The 22,452-nt window shown below is 45.4% G+C and overlaps 1 protein-coding gene across 11 annotated transcripts in view; it reads right to left on the bottom strand.

Moving 5' to 3' along the window:
• Positions 1 to 22,452, bottom strand: part of ACTR3B (actin related protein 3B) — a 104,203-nt gene that overhangs the window by 4,024 nt on the left and 77,727 nt on the right. The window lies entirely within an intron of this gene.

Below are 22,452 nucleotides of genomic sequence, written 5' to 3'. Positions count from 1 at the left end.
CCTCCAGGGACACCCAGGAAACCCCGCCCAAGCTTACAGGTGGGGAGTCACTGGGAGCCAGGATGGGGAAACAACGGCCCCTCCCTGGGCCAGGACCCACCCGTCAGAACAGCCTTGCCCCGCTCCTGAGGTCCTCAGGAAAGCAGCCAGTGCTACGCTGAAAGGGGTCGTGCTCCTTTCTTATAAACTCCCAGAGCAGCCACCCAGCACCCGTTTAGATTCGGGGCTCCTCAGGGCGGGAAAGGCAAAGTTGGAGAGACGGGGGGGGGGGGGCAGGGGCTCCGAGAGGCCACCAATGACCCTGTCTTCTACCCGGGTATCTGTGCCAATCCTACCCAACTGTCCGCAGAGAGAAACACCCACCTCATGACCTGTCAGCAGACTGCGGACCTGCGAGAACAGGCTCTCCAGCTGCCGGACTGAAGAGAACGCTCAGAGGCCGGGGCCTCCAGAATGGGGCCGGGAAAACCAACAGCAAGCACCCACCATACCGAGCTCACCTGCCCGATCCCTCCCCAAGTCTCCAGGACAACCTGTTCTTAAGGGAGCACCTGCACGTGGCCTTTAGGGCTGGGCAGGGTGGTTCCGAGCTAACCTCCCCCGGCTCCTCCCAGTGGGAGAAACCTGTGGAAGCCCGGAGCCCCAGCCAATACCTTGGTGCTGTCCCACCCGCCTTCTTCCAGCTTCCTCCTTAGAGGACAGCACCATGACACACTGCGGACCCCTTAGCGGGTAACCCCCCCCAGAGCCCACCTGACCATCACACACAGAGACGCACCTGGGGAAGGCCTCTGCCACCAGGGTCACGCCTGGCCTGTCCTCGCCTGGGCCCTTCGAGGTGTGCTTGTTGGCCCTCTGAGAACCCCAGGCATGCTCGAGGGGGGCCTGGGATGCTGATCATTCCATTCTTGAGGAATAAAATCTTCCACTGACACCACTCCCCAAAGGACTACAAATCTGATCTCTCAAGTACATCCTGCCCAGGATCAACATCATGAGCCATCGCTGTTGCGCACCATCGTCCTGAGGAGAAACTGCTCAGAAACAGCAGGACAGCACCTGGTTCCCACGGGAGTCCAGGGCCATTGACCGCTGCTGCAGTACGGAAACACCACAGTCACGTCACCCCAGTCACGGACACCCGTGAGGCATCACCCACGGTGGCTCCACAGGCAACTCCCTGACAGACCAGAGGCAACCCGAGATGAGCGGATCAAGGGTGAGTGGATCCCCCTCTCTCTCGGACAGGTCTCTCTACCTGGCAACACTTTCACATAAACGGCCTATCCATTTGCTACTAAGAATCACAATTTAAAGGCATTCTTGATATTCTGGTCATCAGATCTTCAGAGTAAGTCTCAACTACAAACTGGTCCTGCTGCCGAACTGCTAGTCAGATTGGCTGATTGTTTTCTGTAGGGAAAGATCTGGGCTTCTATCCAAGGAGAGAGTGAGCAGGGCTGGGAGAGGGGCAAGGATGCCCTTGAGATCAGATGTTTCTAAGGGTATGTTAACTGAGGTGCTTTGTTCTTGTGTTCTCACTACTGCTTTTCATTTCCTTTGTTCCTTAAATCCCACGCAGACAACTCCTTTAAACCCTTTCCAGTCTGACATCACCACAGCCCTGCTCTGCAGGGGGGAACTCTGGGGCCACAGGCTCCTCACAGCCCCCCAGGAAGCGCCACAACAGTGCCCTGGAGGCTGCGTCTGTCCGTGAGCCGAGGTGGGGCACAGACCCACGTGGCTGCTTCTCTGAGTGTCACAAGAAGACTCTTACTTACTCTTCCCTTACAGGACGTCAAAGTCATGGCACTGCCTCTCAGTGGAACACTGAATATCCAATACTACCACCAAGAATTTTCTGCCACCTAATCCCAAAATTGGACTATTCTGAAGGATAATCTGAAGGACAAGTAGTTCACTCATGCTTCTCAGCGATTTTAATTTTATTACTATCCACAGACCATCAATGGTAATCACCCAAGGGACAGTTCTCTATCCTCCAAATTCTCACCACAGGCCTTTAGAGACTGGGCAGCAAGAAATTCATCCTCTCTGTAGGGGTGGGGGAGAAGGTATTCTTAGTGAAGATCCACAGAAGTTTCTCTTGGGTCTCAGGAAAAGCCAGGCCTCTCAGGAAACTCACTGGTTTAATCATAGGCCACAGGGGCCCAGTGACTTTGGGTACAGATTGGCTCCCCTCTTCCTTGCGGTTGTGGGAAGCATGTTACTCTGTCCTCATCGTCCCCTGCCCAGACCCCTTCAACCATCTTATCCATTTATATTGGATTTATTTTCCCAACTGTCTCAAACCCCCCATGCTAACGGGAAGGTGGGCAGGAGGGAGCGGACCTCTAGGGCTTGACAAATAGAGAAGCTGAAGCACAGAACTGTCTTCAGACAACACGAGGCTAACAGCTAAAGGAGAATGAAGCTTAGGAAAGAATGTTAAGTCCTCACTTTGAATTCCTTCCTTCCTTCCTTCACTGTCCAACAAACCCGGACACCCTAAGTTCCCCAAAACCAACAGTAACACCCTCTTCTCTTCAGCATCTGCACAGTCACTGCTGTGGCACAGGTCCTGCCTACACAGGCTAACAAAGTGCCCATGGTGACCACCGTGGAGCAGAAACCACAGCCCGGGTGGCTGGGGGTCAGGCACAGGCTTGGGGAAGGAGTTCGAATCCCTGGGATCTACAGATTCTGAAAAGGGGCTTATGGTTCAAAAAAGTCAGCAAATGAAATGTAAAAACTGAACTTTAAAGCATACATCTCTGTCATTCTGGAGATTTATATTTTAAAAAGTTAATATTTGGAATCTTCTAAAAGCATTTTAAAGTTGTTCATTTCAGATTTTTCTCATAAAGGAATTGTTTCCTACCATTTTTTTAAAAAATTAAAATCCCTGTGACCAACTCTCCATCATCATATCAGAGTATACGAGCAAAGATGCAGGTGCCCCAGCAGGTTCGGAGAGTGGACGTTACAGATTCACAGAGATGGCTCTGACTTGGCTTTGGAAGCAGCGTCCCCGCACAACCGGTGAGCTCTCACCCGGGGACCTGCTCACTGCCACTAATGGGTGCTGCACACATGCAACTGCCCAAAAGGCCCCTAAAAAAGAGCCAGGTCATTTCAAGAGCAGGCATCATCTCAGAAGAAGCTGTAACACAACACCTTCTTTGTGTGATGGAACGTTGCTTTGTTATCCCAAATTATCACCTCCCCATGTGAAGTGAACACGAACTCACAATCACAGCCTAGAGCCCCATCCACAGCAATGACACCCTGTCTAGCATAGCACGGTTGATGGGTTGCAGAGAGTGAACTTTAAAATCCTGCAAATTAAGGAAACCTGAAGAAGGTATTAGCATGAATATTGACAAGATTCAGAACAGCCCTAGCCAATGACAAGAGTCTGGATAAGTTAGATTTAGAAAGCATTGTCATAAGCTCAGAAGTACTCAGCAAACAGTAAGAATGTGGAACAGAGAGATAGTAAAAGAGCAGAAATGCAAAGACTTATGTAGGGGTAATGAGATTAACTTACATGAATACACTGTGTATAAATGTACACTTAAGCTTCACAGCATGACTAGAGATGAAGGAAAGCAAAAGTCCCTGAACCAAGTCAATTAAGACACTCAAACGGGCAAATGGGATGAAACAGCAGCGGGCTCCACTAGACCAGCACAACAGGAGGAGACAACTCTCGCTGACCGCTGCACACGGGGGACGGCTCTCACACACCATGGGGAGGGGGCATGGTGGCTCTCACCAGGTCAACTAACCACCACCTTACGAGACCCTGCTGGCGGTACTGATTTCCCCCTCAATCCTCTCCCATTTCTACCCTAGAATTATCTGTATCTGGCAGCTTACAGGCTTCTTCTGTTGATTTTGTTGTGTCAGAGAATAGGTCAAATACACAACAGGACTCAGTAAAAGAGTTACGTTCACATCAAATTCCGGGAGTGATACCTGAACTTCACAGTGATTCTTGACTAAGACATACACAGGGATCTTGTGCACAGGACCCTGTAATAATTTTAAATCACTCGTATTAATCAAAGTAAGTATTTAAAGATATTGGGAGAAGACAAACTCTATCATCAGAAAACTTCAGACAGACTAATTTACTTAATGGACTGGATTTCAGAGACAGAATTTGCAACACAAGACACCATAAAACATTTTCAACATTTATAGAGTACATCTAGAATGGCTGTTTATTTTTCAAGTAAATTTCTATTTGTATTTCAAACAAGTATAAGCACACTAACCTAGATTTTTTTAAATCACTGTTAATAGCTATTTAATATATTTAAATTTACTTTTTAGGAAAAGGCAAATATTAAGGCAACAAGATGATACTATGGATTTTTTTTAGCTTTTTATTTTTAAAAACTCATTTACAAATAATTGCAAGGTGGCAAAAGTGGTATACACTTTATTCAGGTTTACCTATTGTTAACACTTTACCACATTTACTTTATCATTTGCATTCAATTCACACTCCATATATACACACACTCACATTTTTAATAATTTGAGAGTAAGTTATATATATGGTCCTTTACTCCTAAATACATTAGCATGTATCTACTAAAAACAGGAATATTTTCCCATGTTACCACAGTGCAACTGTCAACTTAATAAACTTACATTAATATAGAATTTTTATCTAATCTATTATTCCTATTCCTATTTACTTGATCTATTAATATTCTCTGCAGCTTTTTTCCGTCCAGTCCAGGATCCAGTCTAGGATCAGTTATTGCAATTACTTGTAATATCTCTATAATGAATTTTCTAATTAAAAGTAATTCACCAGAGTATAAAATGAATGCTCATTATGATACTTCAAAAGCACTGCAAGATCTTGAGTTACCTTCAAAGTTATAATATATAAGATTCACGTTTTCAATTCACTTACAAATAAAAATGGTGCTGTATATATGTGGTCCAATTATAATAGACAAAGTTGCCAAGGAACATCAATAGGGAAGCAATAGTCTTTTTCAACAAATGAAGCTGGAGTAATTAATATCCATAGGGGAGAAAATAAATGTGTACTTTACTACCTTATTTCATATACACAATTTAATTCAAAATACAATGTAATAAAAGGGCTAATTTAAATGTAAGAGCTAAAACTACAGAACTTCTAGAAGAAAACACTTTTTAAAAATCTTCATGACTTTGATGTAAGCAAAGATTTCTTTGATACGACATAAAAAGGATGAACCATTAAACATAAAAATAAAAACCATAAAACATCACTTGTCATCACAGAAATGCAAATTAAAACCACAATGAGATATCACCTCACACCAGTTAGGATGGCCACCATCCAAAAGACAAACAACAACAAATGTTGGCGAGGATGTGGAGAAAGGGGAACCCTCCTACACTGCTGGTGGGAATATAAATTAGTTCAACCATTGTGGAAAGCAGTATGGAGGTTCCTCAAAAAGCTCAAAATAGAAATACCATTTGACCCAGGAATCCCACTCCTAGGAATTTACCCTAAGAATGCAGCAGCCCAGTTTAAGAAGAATAGGCATCCCTGTGTTTATCGCAGCACTACTTACAATAGCCAGGAAATGGAAGCAACCTAAGTGTCCATCAGTAGATGAATGGATAAAGAAGATGTGGTACATATACACAATGGAATATTACTCAGCCATATGAAGAAAACAAATCCTACCATTTGCAACAACATGGATGGAGCTAGAGGGTATTATCCTCAGTGAAATAAGGCAGGCGGAGAAAGACAAGTACCAAATGATTTCACTCATATGTGTAGTATAAGAACAAAGAAAAAACTGAAGGAACAAAACAGCAGCAGACTCACAGAACCCAAGAATGGACTAACAGGTACCAAAGGGAAAGGGACTGGGGAGGATGAGTGGGAAGGGAGGGATAAGGGCGGGGAAAAAGAAAGGGGACATTACAATTAGCATGTGTAATATGGGGGGAGCACAGGGAGGGCTGTGCAACACAGAGAAGACAAGTAGTGATTCTACAGCATCTCACTACGCTGATGGACAGTGACTGTAATGGGGTTTGTGGGGGGGGACTTGGTGAAGGGGGGAGCCTAGCAAGCATAATGTTCTTCATGTAATTGTAGAGTAATGATACCAAAATAAATAAATAAACAAAAATTTTTTTTTAAAAACCATAAAATGAAAAACTTCTGTTCTTCAAAAGACAGTACTAAGAAAGTGAAAAGACAAGAAGGACAAGGAAAAAATATTTGCAATACATATATCTGACAAGGGATAAGTATCCAGAATAGAAGCAGAACTCTTACAAATCAGTAAGATAAACCATAAAAGATGAGCCAAAGGTTCAAACATCCATTTCACAAAAGAAGATACACAAATGACCAATAAGTACAAGAAAAGATGCTCAAGAGCACCTATAATCAGGATCATATAAATTTAATCCATTACACACCAAGTTTAGGTTAAGATAGGAAAAAATGAAGCTCTTGTACATTGCTGGAGGAAGTGTAAATGGTAGAACCACTGTGAAGAGTCTGGCAGTTTTCACAAAGTTAAACATACATTTATCACGTGAAAGCAATCACGCTAGGATTTTATTTCCAAAGGAAATAAAACGTATCCACACAGACTCACACCCAAGTGTTCAGAGCAGGTTTCCGTAGTAGCCAAACACCAGTAACAATCTAATTTCATCAGTGGGGGAAGGATACGCTGTGCTTTATCCGTACAGTCGTCTGCGACTCAGCACCAAGGAACGAACTATGTCACCTGCAACTCAAAGGCAGGAACTGAGTGAAAGGAGCCGCAAACACAGAACATACTGTATGACTCCACCTACACGCGGCTCTGGAAGTCGGCTCAGAGCTCTCCTGGAACTGGGAAGAGGGCAGGCAGATACAATCCTTCTGCAGGTGACAGTTACGGTCCACATTTTGTAATGGTGATTACATGGGGACAAAATGGGCTTATTGTATCATATGTAAATTATACCTCAAAGTCGCATTTTTAAAAACAGGGAGTATAATAGAAAATGACGGAAAGGGTTACTTTGAATGGAGGCCTCACCGAAGAGGCAGAGGGAAACAGCCTGGACGACAGGAAGAGGGTGACCAGCTATTTTCTTACTGTGCTCCATCCAGAGGAGGCAAGACTAGAGCCACTTGTTCACATTTATTTTAACATTTTTAACTTTTACTTCCCAGTAGTTGCTGTGGATGACAGAAAAGCAGACAATATAGTCTAGGCCTTTCCTAAAAGCTAGATGCAGCCCTCACCCTAGTTCCAAGCCCTGCTTTGAGCTGCAGAATCCTGAGGTGACCCTGCAAACCCAACCAACTAGGACTTAACAAGGAGCGACCCTTGATCTCAACATATGTGTCCACAAAGTAAATGCCTCCTGTTCCTCTGCCCTCTGAATACACACCTGCTGTCCTGAAGCTCCACTCTGATGCATCCCCACTAGCAAGCACCTCTAGCACACAGGTGCACAGAGAGGAAACCCCAGGAGAAAAACCAAGGTCTCCTCTGTCCAGGCCAGAAAACAGGCCCAGTTCTCATGTTCGGCTTCTGAACACCACAGCTAATGTGGTGTGTACACTGTCCACAGATGTGCCAGAATCCGTGGGTCCCGGGGCCTGGTAGCAAGAGACCTGGTGGTGTCTCCTGCACACTCCTCGCTAAGCAGGCTGCCGGCCAAAACACTGCTCGGCTAGTGCTTCTAAACTGATGCTCCCAAATCATGCTCATTTCTATCATGCTGTGATTCAGCCTAGACCCTGGCTTCCCCTAGATTTATGCTCTGTTTGCACAACTCCAGCCTCCAGGTTAGAAGGGTCCCTGTGGGACAAGGCCTAAGGTGACCAGCCTGCGGGAAGGCAGGTCAGGCAGAGAGCTGCCCGGCTGGAGCATCCCACCGACTGAGCCCGGAGGCCGGGCCCAACGCCCACCCCACGCCACCCTTCATGCCTCCCTGCTGCGACCCCTTCCCTGACTCCCGCTGTCTGGCAGACATTCTCTGGGGAAGAGGGAACCTCCCAGAATGGGGGGGAAGGGGAAGAGAGCTTTATAAAGAACATACAGATACTTACTGTTCATATTACACGCAGCAGTAAGCCAGGCTCTATAAACTGTCTTGCCCGACAGGAAGATGAGGTGAGACCAAGAAAACAAGTAGAAGACAGCTTTTTAAAAGACTAAGAAGCACTGGCGGAGTTGAGTGATCCTGTTTCCCTGACAAGGCACCCCAAGCCCTTCCCAATCAGACCCCCAACCTCTGCCCCACTCTGCAAGAGCCAGGGTGACAGTCCCAAGGCGGCTGGCACTCCCCACTCTCATTTTGAGACCTTGAGCAAGCGGCAAATCTCTCACTTCCCTTGACTTCAGTTTCATCTGGCTGTAAACAAACATTGCCAGGCTGCTGCAAGGGCTGAGGGACTCAATGAAGGCAGCAGATGGCAGCACCCAGCACAGGGCAGGCATCCAGAGGGTGGGCACTCTCTCCTTCAGTCCTCACGACACCCTGTGGGGGACCCACCGGCCACCCCAGCCACAACCAGGACTGAGCAGGGCAGGACGCCCTCCCCCTGCCATGCGTACCTGCCCTGAACCCCGTCTCCCAGCAGGGCGCCACTGTAAGCACTGGGATCCTCCACAGTGTCTGTGGGCAAACGGCGGGGCCCAACAATGAAGTCTGCTTGATTTACCTGACTCTGGAACAAAGTGAGGAAAGGAAAGGGAAAAGGATTCCAGCAAGTAATTCCAGAAGGACAGACAAGAAAGCTCCTCATCCTGGGTAAGGTCCTCTGCCCCGGGAACCCCCCTCGTGCTCCCCCCTAGGGCACCAGCCCTCACCCAGGGATGATTCTGTCCCACAAGGGCACTCAGCAACGTCTGGAGATGTCTCTGACTGTCAGCAGCTATGGGTAGATGCAGACATGCTGCCAAATCCCGCACAGGGCCCGGCCCCCACAGGAGAGCATCACGGGGCCCAAATGTCAACAGCACAAGACCACGACGCCCTTCTCCAGTGTTAACAGTGAGACCAGAGGGACCTATGCAGCAGCCAAGATGAGGGTCACTGCTCTGCAGCCAACCCTGGGCATACAACCATCCCAGAGGCAGTGGCAAAGGAAACCATGAAAAATCCTAAAGAACTTGAAAAATAGAAAAGTCAGCTGAAGGCCTCCGTGGGTGCTGAACATTCTGGTGACCTGGCCCTGGATGCAGATGCTACCAGGACCCCACTGGCAGTGATTTAACAGATGAAGTAATAGTGCTTTCTGCCTGACACTACTGGGGCATGTCTGCATATCAACTCATGTATCTTCCCAAAACAGCAGGAAGCAGGTACCATTATCACTGCATTTGGCTATAAAGATATTAAGACTCGGTGAGATCCCACAACCAGCCAAAGCCACTGTGGGTAAACTGCAGTATTTCCAATGCCTCAACTCCCACAGCCATCTATCACTGCAGGAATCCCAGGAACCTGCTCAGGGTTGCCATTAATGAGAGAATATTCAGCTCCTGTGTCCACCAGTGCCGGGACATGTTGTACTTAACAGGGGACCAATGAATTGCTAATTCTACATGTGGCCTCCAGTCCCCTCTATATCCCCCAAGGTGGGGGGCCTTGGCCTCCCTCCTCAGTCAAACTGCAACACCCAGTCACCCTCCTGTGGGGGCAGGGGCCCAGGCGGATCCTGAGTACTGTCCCCCAGGAAATCCTTCAAGGACACAGACTGGACATGGGGCTTTGTCTCCCGCTTCTGTGTCCTGCACCTCAGCAACTGGAACTGCTACTTTGGCTTTAATTGGTGCCACAGTTCTAACAAGATCTTATTGGACTGCCCATCAAGTTTTTCTTTCACTAGCCTAGCCTTTATCAAATCAACCCACATCTAGGTCCTCGAGACCTTCAGGGGGTCCTTTGCACCTCTCCTTCCAGTCATAGCCTGTACTTCCTTCCGTGTTCTTATTGTTTCAACCCCCCCAAATCTGCTAAAGTAGCCTCAATTATGGGCTGCCCTATGTGGGGGGCAAGAATAGTCACTAGGGACAGAGAGAGATGGGGGAGCTGTATGCAGCACCAGATTTCTCATTTCTACGGTGAACAACTCCTCATCTTCTAGATAGTATTTTTCATGCCCAACTCCCGTTAACACCTGTTGAAGCTCTGCGTTAGTCTTCCAGCTAGTGGGGAAGTATGGTAAGTCCCCCTGATTAGGCCAATCACCCGGAGGGCTGCTGTCAGGCAATCCAGAAGCACCTGATTCCCTGAGGTGTGATGGGCACTTTGCAACCACTGCCTGCAGGAAGGGTGAGTCCTCAGGGAAGCCAGTCTACCCATTTCAGAACCCAACATAACACCGCTCTCTACCTCTAAGTCCCAAAAAACGCAAAAGCCATGTAGGCAGAGGTTCTGAGGGCTTCCGTCAAAACCGGATGCTCAGATCCACCAGCCCACCTCCAGTCTAGCCTTTCCTTGGACTGATTTCAGTCACACCGGTTTATTCGCCCCAGGCTAGGAACACGCTTCCCCCTGGAGCTACACCCACATGACACCCACGCAGTCGACAGGGACCTGACAGGACTCAGCAGGGACTCCTACCCTGCAGGGCAGCACCCTAGCCTGCAGGCACTGCCCCCAGCCCTGTCCTGCTGGCCAGGCCTCAGGCAGGGCAGGAGAGTGCTCCACCCCCTGGAGCTAGAATTGCCACCCCAGTGGCCAGTTTTACTCCCCTCCTCCACCACACCACTCTTCTGCGGCTCCCCAAGGAGTCTGCTCTTCTCGGGTCACACAGCACTGTTCCCTTTAACTGTTCCCCCAGGACAGCTTCCACGACCTCTAGATGTTGTTTCAACCCTCCTCCCAATGTTCTGTAAGATTTGATTACAAGCCTGTTATCATGAGACCACCATCCGCCATCAAAGCAGCTTTGGTGCCCAGTACATAATATAATAACACCTACATGGTTAAATGGAGTCCTTCCCTGGGGCCAGTCGAGGTAAAATGATCACCATCTCCTAATACAGCAAAAAACAAGCTGCAAAAACCACTACATCCACAGCAGTGGGAATTAGAGGAAGCACTACTTTTAAAGTCCCTCTCGGGGGAAAGGAATGAACAAATTCTTACAGTCACCAACCAGGTTGCACATTACAAACAGGAAATCAAAACTTAAGTCCTACCATAGCAAACCAAGTAACAACTTTCTCATCTGTGCGTAAAATTGCAATATTTCCAGAATCTCTCACCTGGCCTTAGTGCATCTCCATATCAATAGGTGTTTCCAAGGGGTGGAGAGTAGTCCATCTCCTAGGGGATGCAAGGGCATATCTGGACCAGAGAGGTTTGGTGGGGTCCCTTTTTGGAGCCGGGTTGCGAGAGACACAGGCAAGCAGAAGTGGACAACTGCTTGTAAGCAATGAACGGGTTTCTCCCACTTTATTTCTCCCTTCAACTGATTTCAGCTTCAAAGGTAATTTGTCCCAGGCTAGGAACATATTTACCCCCGGAGTTACATCATCTCAACCCTCGACTACAAAAATGTACCTTTCCTTCTCCCCAGTCAAAAACTTTTAAGTGGAAAAGTTCCTTCATACAAAGGAGAGGAGCCAGAGCCTCCCAGCACAGCCTGGTGGCCCCTCGCCCTCACCCGCACACTACTCCTGTGCTGGAGAAAACAAGAGCGACTTGCAGAGCAGACAGAGCAAAGCCCACCCTGAACCCCTCCGCTGTGCTCACCACAAACCATTCCAGTATGACAGGTACCAACATGCCACCCAGTTTTCCCTGAGAAGTGGCATGGCTGAGAGTCTGCCTTTCAGGCCCAAAATGTGTTCAGCTGGTTTCCTGATGAGATTAAACACTTAAGAGGTGCCCCAGGAGAAGTGAGGTGTGGGGAGGGTGCATACTTGACTTTTTCATAGCACCCCTTCTCCAAGAGTAACTGGCTCATGTTAATAAGATTGGTTTCCTAACTAGGGTTTTACAGCACTGAAATGCAAAACTTAACTATTTACAACCCAAGTGGCTGTTCAGAGTTGTCCTGACAGTTTAAACCTGGCTTACAGGCATCATTCACTTTGGTTTATATTTACCTAAGCTTATTTTACTTTCAGACTAGGGTGAAAAAAAAAGAACAAAAAAAAGAGAAATATGTAAAATTATCAATTAATATATTCTTTCCAACTCCTCTCTAAGTAAAGCAACAGTTCATATTTTAATGATTCTCCACCTCAGAAATACAAATATTTAGCCTAACAGTATTCTTAATCAATTTCCACATGGAAGAATGTGTGAATATTCTTCTAAGGAAGTCTTTATACAAGATATCACAAATGATAACATTTTAATACTCTAAAAATCAAACCCCTTACTTACAGAAAAGAAACAGACTTATGAAGCAGATTATCACAACATAAGAGTTGGCAAAAAAAAAGCTCTCAGCCAAAAACCCAGAATAGAGAAGGCATTTTAAATGCCTTATTTACCTAATGCCATTTCCAAAGTAATGAAAAAACAGTGTACACCACCACTTAATTTTACTGTTTATAAAGCACAGGTCAACATGCCTCTTAAAATAAGACTTTGTGATGGAGGCGGAGCCAAGATGGTGGCGTGAGTAGAGCAGCGGAAATCTCCTCCAAAAACAACATATATCTATGAAAATATAACAAAGACAACCCTTCCTAGAATAAAGACCAGAGGACACAGGACAATATCCAGACCACATCCGCACCTGAGAGAACCCAGCGCCTCGCGAAGGGGGTGAGATACAAGCCCCGGCCCCGCGGGAGCCGAGGGCCCCTCCCCCCAGCTCCCGGCGGGAGGAGAGCAGGCAGAGCGGGAGGGAGACGGAGCCCAGGACTGCCGAACACCCAGCCCCAGCCATCCGGGCCAGAGCGCAGACACAGTGCGTGCGTGGGGCCCTGGATACTGGGGGAACAGGGCAGCAAGAACAGTGAGCGGGCACTGGAGGCCGGTGCCTGAGGACAAAGAAAATCGTGTGGTTCTTTTTTTTTTAATTATTTATTTAATTTTGTTGTTGTTGTTGTTCTTTTGATTTGGCGGGTGCTTTTTGGAAGTCTTAAAGGGGCAGGGAGGGACACTTAATCCAGAGGTAGGGAATCCGGGGATCTCTGGGCACCCTAACCCCTGGGCTGCAGGGAGCAGGGAGGCCCCTTACGGAGATAAATAGCCTCCCAGCAGCTCCTGCTCCAACGCGACTCCACCATTTTGGAGTAGCTGCCCGAGCCAGGCCACGCCCACAGCAACAGCGGAGATTAACTCCATAGCAGCCGGGCAGGAAGCAGAAGCCCTGTCTGCGCGCAGCTGCGCAGCACAAGCCACTAGAGGCCGCTGTTCTCCCAGGAGAGGAGGGCCACAAACCAACAAGAAAGGAAGTCCTTCCAGCCGTCACTCGTCCGAGTTCTGCAGACTATTCCTATCACCATGAAAAGGCAAAGCTACAGGCAGACAAAGATCACAGAGACAACACCAGAGAAGGAGACAGACCTAACCAGTCTTCCTGACAAAGAATTCAAAATAAGAATCATAAACATGCTGACGGAGATGCACAGAAAAACGCAAGAGCTAAGGGATGACGGCCGGAGGGAGATCACAGATGCCAGAAAGGAGATTACAGAAGTGAAACAAACCCTGGAAGGATTTATAAGCAGAATGGGTAAGATGCAAGAGGCCATTGAAGGAATAGAAACCATAGAACAGGAACGCATAGAAGCTGACATAGAGAGAGATAAAAGGATCTCCAGGAATGAAACAATATTAAGAGAACTGTGTGACCAATCCAAAAGGAACAATAACCGTATTATAGGGGTACCAGAAGAAGAAGAGAGAGGAAAAGGGATAGAAAGAGTCTTTGAAGAAATAATTGCTGAAAACTTCCCCAAACTGGGGGAGGAAATAATCAGAATAAACAGACCACAGAAATACACAGAACCTCCAACAGAAAGGATCCAAGAAGGGCAACACCAAGACACATAATAATTAAAATGGCAAAGATCAAGGACAACGAAAGAGTTTTAAAGGCAGCTAGAGAGAAAAAGGTCACCTATAAAGGAAAACCCATCAGGCTAGCATCAGACTTCTCAACAGAAACCCTACAGGCCAGAAGAGAATGGCATGATATATTTAATACAATGGAACAGAAGGGCCTTGAACCAAGGATACTGTATCCAGCACGACTATCATATAAATATGATGATGGGATTAAACAATTCCCAGACAAGCAAAAGCTGAGGGAATTTGCTTCCCACAAACCACCTCTACAGGGCATCTTACAGGGACTGCTCTAGATGGGAGCACTCCTAGAAAGAGCACAGCACAAAACACCCAACATATGAAGAATGGAGGAGCAGGAATAAGAAGGGAGAGAAGAAAAGAATCTCCAGACAGTGTATATAACAGCTCAATAAGCGAGCTAAATTAGGCAGTAAGATACTAAAGAGGCTAACCTTGAACCTTTGGTAACCACGAATTTAAAGCCTGCAATAGCAATAAGTACATATCTCTCAATAGTCACCCTAAATGTAAATGGCCTTAATGCACCAATCAAAAGACACAGAGTAATAGAATGGATAAAAAAGCAAGACCCATCTATATGCTGCTTACAAGAAACTCACCTCAAACCCAAAGACATGTACAGACTAAAAGTCAAGGGATGAAAAAACATTTTTCACGCAAACAACAGTGAGAAGAAAGCAGGGGTTGCAGTACTAATATCAGACAAAATAGACTTCAAAACAAAGAAAGTAACAAGAGATAAAGAAGGACACTACATAATGATAAAGGGCTCAGTCCAACAAGAGGATATAACCATTCTAAATATATATGCACCCAACACAGGAGCACCAGCATATGTGAAACAAATACTAACAGAACTAAAGGGGGAAATAGACTGCAATGCATTCATTTTAGGAGACTTCAACACACCACTCACCCCAAAGGATAGATCCACCGGGCAGAAAATAAGTAAGGACACAGAGGCACTGAACAACACAGTAGAACAGATGGACCTAATAGACATCTATAGAACTCTACATCCAAAAGCAGCAGGATATACATTCTTTTCAAGTGCTCATGGAACATTCTACAGAATAGACCATACTAGGCCACAAAAAGAGTCTCACTAAATTCCAAAATATTGAAATTCTACCAACCAATTTTTCAGACCACAAAGGTATAAAACTAGAAATAAATTCTACAAAGAAAACAAAAAGGCTCACAAACACATGGAGGCTTAACCACATGCTTCTAAATAATCAATGGATCAATGCACAAATCAAAATAGAGATCAAGGAATATACAGAAACAAATGACAACGACAACACAAAGCCCCAACTTCTGTGGGATGCAGCGAAAGCAGTCTTAAGAGGAAAGTATATAGTGATCCAGGCACACTTAAAGAAGGAAGAACAAACCCAAATGAATAGTCTAACATCACAATTATCGAAACTGGAAAAAGAAGAACAAATGAAACCTAAAGTCAGCAGAAGGAGGGACATAATAAAGATCAGAGAACAAATAAACAAAATTGAGAAGAATAAAACAATAGCAAAAATCAATGAAACCAGGAGCTGGTTCTTTGAGAAAATAAACAAAATAGATAAGCCTCTAGCCAAACTTATTAAGAGAAATAGAGAATCAACACAAATCAACAGAATCAGAAATGAGAATGGAAAAATCAAGACAGACTCCACAGAAATACAAAGAATTATTAAAGACTACTATGAAAACCTATATGCCAACAAGCTGGAAAACCTAGAAGAAATGGACAACTTCCTGGAAAAATACAACCTTCCAAGACTGACCAAGGAAGAAACACAAAAGTTAAACAAACCAATTACGAGCAAAGAAATTGAAACGGTAATCAAAAAACTACCCAAGAACAAAACACCCGAGCCAGACGGATTTACCTTGGAATTTTATCACACACACAGAGAAGACATTAAACCCATTCTCCTTAAAGTTTTCCAAAAAATAGAAGAGGAGGGAATACTCCCAAACTCATTCTATGAAGCAAACATCACCCTAATACCAAAACCAGGCAAAGACCCCACCAAAAAAGAAAACTACAGACCAATATCCCTGATGAACGTAGTTGCAAAAATACTCAATAAAATATTAGCAAACTGAATTCAACAGTATATCAAAAGGATCATACACCATGACCAAGTGGGATTCATCCCAGGGATGCAAGGATGGTACAACATTCGAAAATCCGTCAACATCATCCACCACATCAACAAAAAGAAAGACAAAAACCACATGTTCATCTCCATAGATGCTGAAAAAGCATTTGACAAAATTCAACATCCATTCATGATAAAAACTCTCAGCAAAATGGGAATAGAGGGCAAGTACCTCAACATAATAAAGGCCATCTATGATAAACCCACAGCCAACATTATACTGAACAGTGAGAAGCCAAAAGCTTTTCCTCTGAGATCGGGAACTAGACAGGGATGCCCACTCTCCCCACTGTTATTTAACATAGTACTGGAGGTCCTAGCCACGGCAATCAGACAAAACAAAGAAATACAAGGAATCCAGATTGCTAAAGAAGAAGTTAAACTGTCACTATTTGCAGATGACATGATACTGTACATAAAAAACCCTAAAGAGTCCACCCCAAAACTACTAGAACTGATATCGGAATACAGCAAAGTTGCAGGATACAAAATTAACACACAGAAATCTGTAGCTTTCCTATACACTAACAATGAACCAATAGAAAGAGAAATCAGGAAAACAATTCCATTGACAATTGCACCAAAAAGAATAAAATACCTAGGAATAAACCTAACCAAAGAAGTGAAAGACCTATAACCTGAAAACTACAAGTCACTCTTAAATTAAAGGGGACACTAACAAATGGAAACTCACCCCATGCTCATGGCTAGGAAGAATTAATATCGTCAAAATGGCCATCCTGCCCAAAGCAATATACAGATTTGATGCAATCCCTATCAAATTACCAGCAACATTCTTCAATGAACTGGAACAAATAATTCAAAAATTCATATGGAAACACCAAAGACCCCGAATAGCCAAAGCAATCCTGAGAAAGAAGAATAAAGTAGGGGGATCTCACTCCCCAACTTCAAGCTCTACTACAAAGCCATAGCAATCAAGACAATTTGGTACTGGCACAAGAACAGAGCCACAGACCAGTGGAACAGACTAGAGACTCCAGACATTAACCCAAACATATATGGTCAATTAATATTTGATAAAGGAGCCATGGACATACAATGGGGAAATGACAGTCTCTTCAACAGATGGTGCTGGCAAAACTGGACAGCTACATGTAGGAGAATGAAACTGGACCATTGTCTAACCCCATACACAAAAGTAAATTCAAAATGGATCAAAGACCTGAATGTAAGTCATGAAACCATAAAACTCTTAGAAAAAAAAATAGGCAAAAACCTTTTAGACATAAACATGAGTGACCTCTTCTTGAACATATCTCCCCAGGCAAGGAAAACAACAGCAAAAATGAACAACTGGGACTATATTAAGCTGAAAAGCTTCTGTACAACAAAAGACACCATCAATAGAACAAAAAGGAACCCTACAGTATGGGAGAATATATTTGAAAATGACAGATCCGATAAAGGCTTGACGTCCAAAATATATAAAGAGCTCCCCACCTCAACAAACAAAAAACAAACAATCCACTTAAAAAATGGGCAGAGGAACTGAACAGACAGTTCTCCAAAACAGAAACACAGATGGCCAACAGACACATGAAAAGATGTTCCACATCGCTAATTATCAGAGAAATGCAAATTAAAACTACAATGAGATATCACCTCACACCAGTAAGGATGGCTACCATCCAAAAGACAAACAACACCAAATGTTGGCGAGGCTGTGGAGAAAGGGGAACCCTCCTACACTGCTGGTGGGAATGTAAGTTAGTTCAACCATTGTGGAAAGCAGTATGGAGGTTCCTCAAAATGCTCAAAATAAACTTACCATTTGACCCAGGAATTCAACTCTTAGGAATTTACCCTAAGAACACAGCACTCAAGTTTGAAAAAGACAGATGCACCTCTATGTTTATTGCAGCACTATTTACAATAGCCAAGAATTGAAAGCAAACTAAGTGTCCGTCAGTAGATGATTGGATAAAGAAAATGTGGTACATATACACAATGGAATATTACTCAGCCATAAGAAGAAAACAAATCCTACCATTTGCACCAACATGGATGGAGCTAGAGGGTATTATGCTCAGTCAAATAAGCCAAGAGGAGAAAGAGAAATACCAAATGATTTCACTCATCTGTGGAGTATAAGAACAAAAGAAAAACTGAAAGAAGAAAACAGCAGCAGAATCACAGAACCCAAGAATGGACTAACAGAGGATCAAAGCCCAATTTGGCTACCCAGAAAACGATATGATACAATATGAAGAAGAAGTTCCAACATCAACATACTCTGGAAGAGTCATTTCAGAAGATGATCATCAAAAAATGTCAACAGCATATAAAAGTGTAGGCAAAGGGTCTGTTTGTGTTTATACAGAGGATCAAAGCCTAATTGGGCTACCCCGAAAATGAACTAAGATACGATATGAAAAAGAACTTCCAACATCTGCACTCTCTGGAAGACTCATGCCAGAAGATGATCATCAAAAAACCCCAACAAAGATCCATGCACTGCTACAGCTGTAGATGCACTCATCCCACCAGTTCCTGGACTTGCCATGGGAATGAGGAAGGAGATATCTAAGCTGGCCTGTGCATACAGTAAAACAACAAATTTGACTGGATCTATACTGTTGGAACTCAACCAAGAATTTGGAGAAGTGCAAATTGTAGCGCTCCAAACTCTTACAACTACAGACTATTTACTGTTAAAAGAATATATGGCATGTGAACAGTCCCCAGGAATGGGTTGTTTTAATTCGTCTGATTTATCTCAGACTGTTCAAGTTCAGTTGGACAATATCCACCATATCATAGATAAGTTTTCACAAATGCCTAAGGTGCCTAACTGGTTTTCTCGGTTTCACTGAAGATGGCTGGTAATTACAGATATGCTTTGGTTATGTAACTATACTCCTATTATGTTAATGTGTGTGCGCAATTTAAGTAGTAGCTTAAAACCTATATATGCTGAAGTTACTCTACAAGAAGATATGTCAAAGAAATAGCCAATCTTCCCATGTTTTCTTCCACCTGCTACTTCTAAAGCTGTTCTTCTTCCTTCCTAATTGCAACCCTTAAATAGAATTCGTGCCTCATATCAAATTTACCGAGTATCATAATTCTTCCAAGTGGTAAAGATATGTCAAGACAAATTCTGGGCATAGAAGCTACAGGACATAAATATGCAAAGAAATAAAAAGCTAACCATTTCAAACAAGAAGGCTTCTCTCTCACTTACCAACTTTACATTTCCCTGTATGGCCCTGGAAGATGACTGGTTAGCCAGAGACGGGTAAGATTCCTCAAGAGAGGAACAACCTAAGACAGGCACAGTCGCAGGGGGGTCATCAGGTGAGAAACTGGGGATCAACAGAGGTGAGGCTTAGAACCTCACCCCCACTGTTTTGAGAGAAATCTTCTGCATCCACGGATGTTTTGTTGCCCTTGTCTAGCTTGGATTAATACTTAGCCTATAAGCACACACCTGATCATCTACATTTGCCCTCTTAAAGCACTAAACTATGTTTTCTACCTTTATCTTGCATCTACCTACCACTTCAGCATTTTATTAAGAATAATAATAATAATAATAATAAGGGAGAAATGTGGGATTCACATATAAATCAAGTATAAAAATCAAACGAATATTCATATCTGACCTGATTGTTTGTAGTTCATAATGCACGATCAAAACTGAAAGTTTCTGTGATGACTGCCCTTGCACTGTTCACCATGTAAGAACTTATTCACTATGTAAGAATTTGTTCACCATGTAAGAACTTGTTCGTTATGCTTCAGAAGATTGGAGACTGATGAGAATTAGGCTTGGGGTGGATTAATGATTGTGCATTGAGTCCCCTGTGCAGAATTTTATTGTTGTTAACTGTTAACAACCATTTGATCAATAAATATGAGGGATGCCCTCTCAAAAAAAAAAAAAAAAAGATTTTGAACTCTATGTTCATCTATTTTAACAGTTTAACAAATATTTGCTAAGCCTACCTTTCAAAATACTTTTTTCACTAAGATTCTACATATGGTCTTAATTAAACCCAAACTCCTTGAGACAGCACACCGAGGCCCTTCTAATCTCACCCTAGTCTACACCCCCACCCTCTCCCCGGTCAAGCCCCCGGCCCCCCAAGCCGCAGTCTGTGAGACGCTGCCTGTCCCACAGGGCATCACCTGTGCCAGGAAGGGCCTTGCCCATCATCCCCCCATATCCAGCCACACCCGCACCCGCCCCCTGCCTGTGTATCTACAGGGAGAGCCACCTCTGAGTTCACGAAGCAGCCGTATTCTTGGTCGTGCACTCGGCAACGTTTACTGAGCACCTGCCGTGTGCCAGAACTGGTGTCGGCTCTGAACCTAACCTGCCAAAAACGGGGGAGACACAGACCACAAACATAAATGAGTGAAATCCACAGCACACTGGAAGACGGTTAAGTCTGCGGAGGAAACGCCAAAGCAAGAGAGAGCAAACGGAGAGGGAGGGCCGGGCGGGGATGCGCCGTAACACGGGCTGGCCAGGAAGCCCCACCAGAGGACGACATCTGAGTGAGGACTTGAAGGCACCGCGCAAGTGAGTCAGGTAGATACCTGGAGGAATTTTCCTGGCAAAGGAGCAGTGGGTACGAAGGCCCTGCAACAGAGACATGCTTGGTGTGCTTGCGAAACCAAGAGGGGACGCGAAGAGGCCACGGGGCAGTGAGGCAGACAGGAGCAGGTTGAGTTCCAAACACAAGGCTGGATCCCTGGCCGAGCAGCCCCGCCTGGCTTGGACTCCTGTGCTATGGAGGCTCCAGGCATTTTTACCACGGGGCCTGACCTGACTGAGATGCTGACAGGACCGCTCCAGCCACTGCCTTGAGACTCAAGGTGGAATCGAGGGGCCCAGCTAAGATTGCTATTATAGTATATCAAAAATGAGAGTGGCTAGAACTGGGACAACAGCAGATCTGGTAGGGAGAAAAGTTTAGCTTCTAGATATATTTTGAGAATGAAGTCAACAGAATTTTCTGACAGAGTTGATATGCAGCATGAGGGAAAAAAAGGAGTCAGGAAGACAATTTCCAAAGTTTTTAGCCTAAAAACTAACTGAAAGGGTAGAACTGCCATTAATTACAGGTGGAACGGCCTTGTAGGGAAAGATCCAGGGCTGGGCTCAGGGTCTACAAAGCCTGGGGGTCCACCAGATACCCCAGTGGAGAGGGGAGAACATACAGGCTATACGTGCCAAGTCTGGAGCCATTGGAGGGCAAGCGATATTTAACGACGGAGCAGGTGGAGGTACACAGAAAAGAAGGAGTCCAGGGGCAGTCCCGATGCCTCCCCTGGGAAGGAGGGCGGGGAAGCAGCCAGTGCCGCAGGCAGAGGGGAACCGGCCTACGAGGCCCTCCTCTCCAGGAGGGTGGGTTCAGGGAGGCCAGCAGTGTGGGGAAGGCAAGAGGGTGGAGTTACATCTGGGACACGAGCTGCGTACTGCACAGGGAAGATAATATGAGGAACGGGGCACAGAAAAAGCTTTTCCGAGTTTTGCTGCACAGGGAGCACAGAGCAAAGGAGGGGCCAGGGAACAGGAAGTGGGGTCCAGAGAGACGGAGAAATGACAGTTGGTTTCGGGCTGATGGAAGAGCCCACAGGGAGGGGAGATGTGCAGGAGTGGTGCTCCCAGGGCATCCTGGTGTCCGCTGGGGAGCCCAGCCTCAGCTGGGAGCCTGGGGGACCACTGGCACAGGAGGCCTGGCCTTGTGTAGGCCACGGACCCCTCTCCACTTACATACTCTCCTAAGTAAGTTCTTAGGTGCCTAAAATAAAATACAATAGGATTACAAAGGAAGCCAATTATGCTGAAGTACAATTACCAAAAATCAAAAATACCTTGAGATTTTCTAATGTGTGGCAGTGATCTATGTGCTTTACACTGAGCAACAAGAGCCAGCAGCAAGTCTTCTAAAGAAGTGATGAGATTCAGTGACCCTTCATGACGCTGGCTACCAGACCAGAATGGGCATGAAACCCTTGGGTCTCTAAGAGGCGAGGAAGCTACGGGTATGACATCTGGTTAATGGCAGGTGCCGCCCTACTTGCTGAAGCTGTGACCATGCTCCACCTACTCTCGCGCCACACATACACGCCTATCCCCCAAACACACCCAAACCTGACCGTTTCCCACAATCCCCCATGACTGTCTCGCTGGATTACTGAAATAACCTCCCAGCCGGGTCCCCCTTCTGTCCTGAGCCCCCGATCTGCG

This window comes from Manis pentadactyla, chromosome 7, assembly GCF_030020395.1.
Source record: "Manis pentadactyla isolate mManPen7 chromosome 7, mManPen7.hap1, whole genome shotgun sequence".
NCBI lineage: Eukaryota > Metazoa > Chordata > Mammalia > Pholidota > Manidae > Manis > Manis pentadactyla.
Note: the sequence above shows the minus strand (reverse complement) of the source record. Positions and strands in the feature narration are given on the sequence as shown.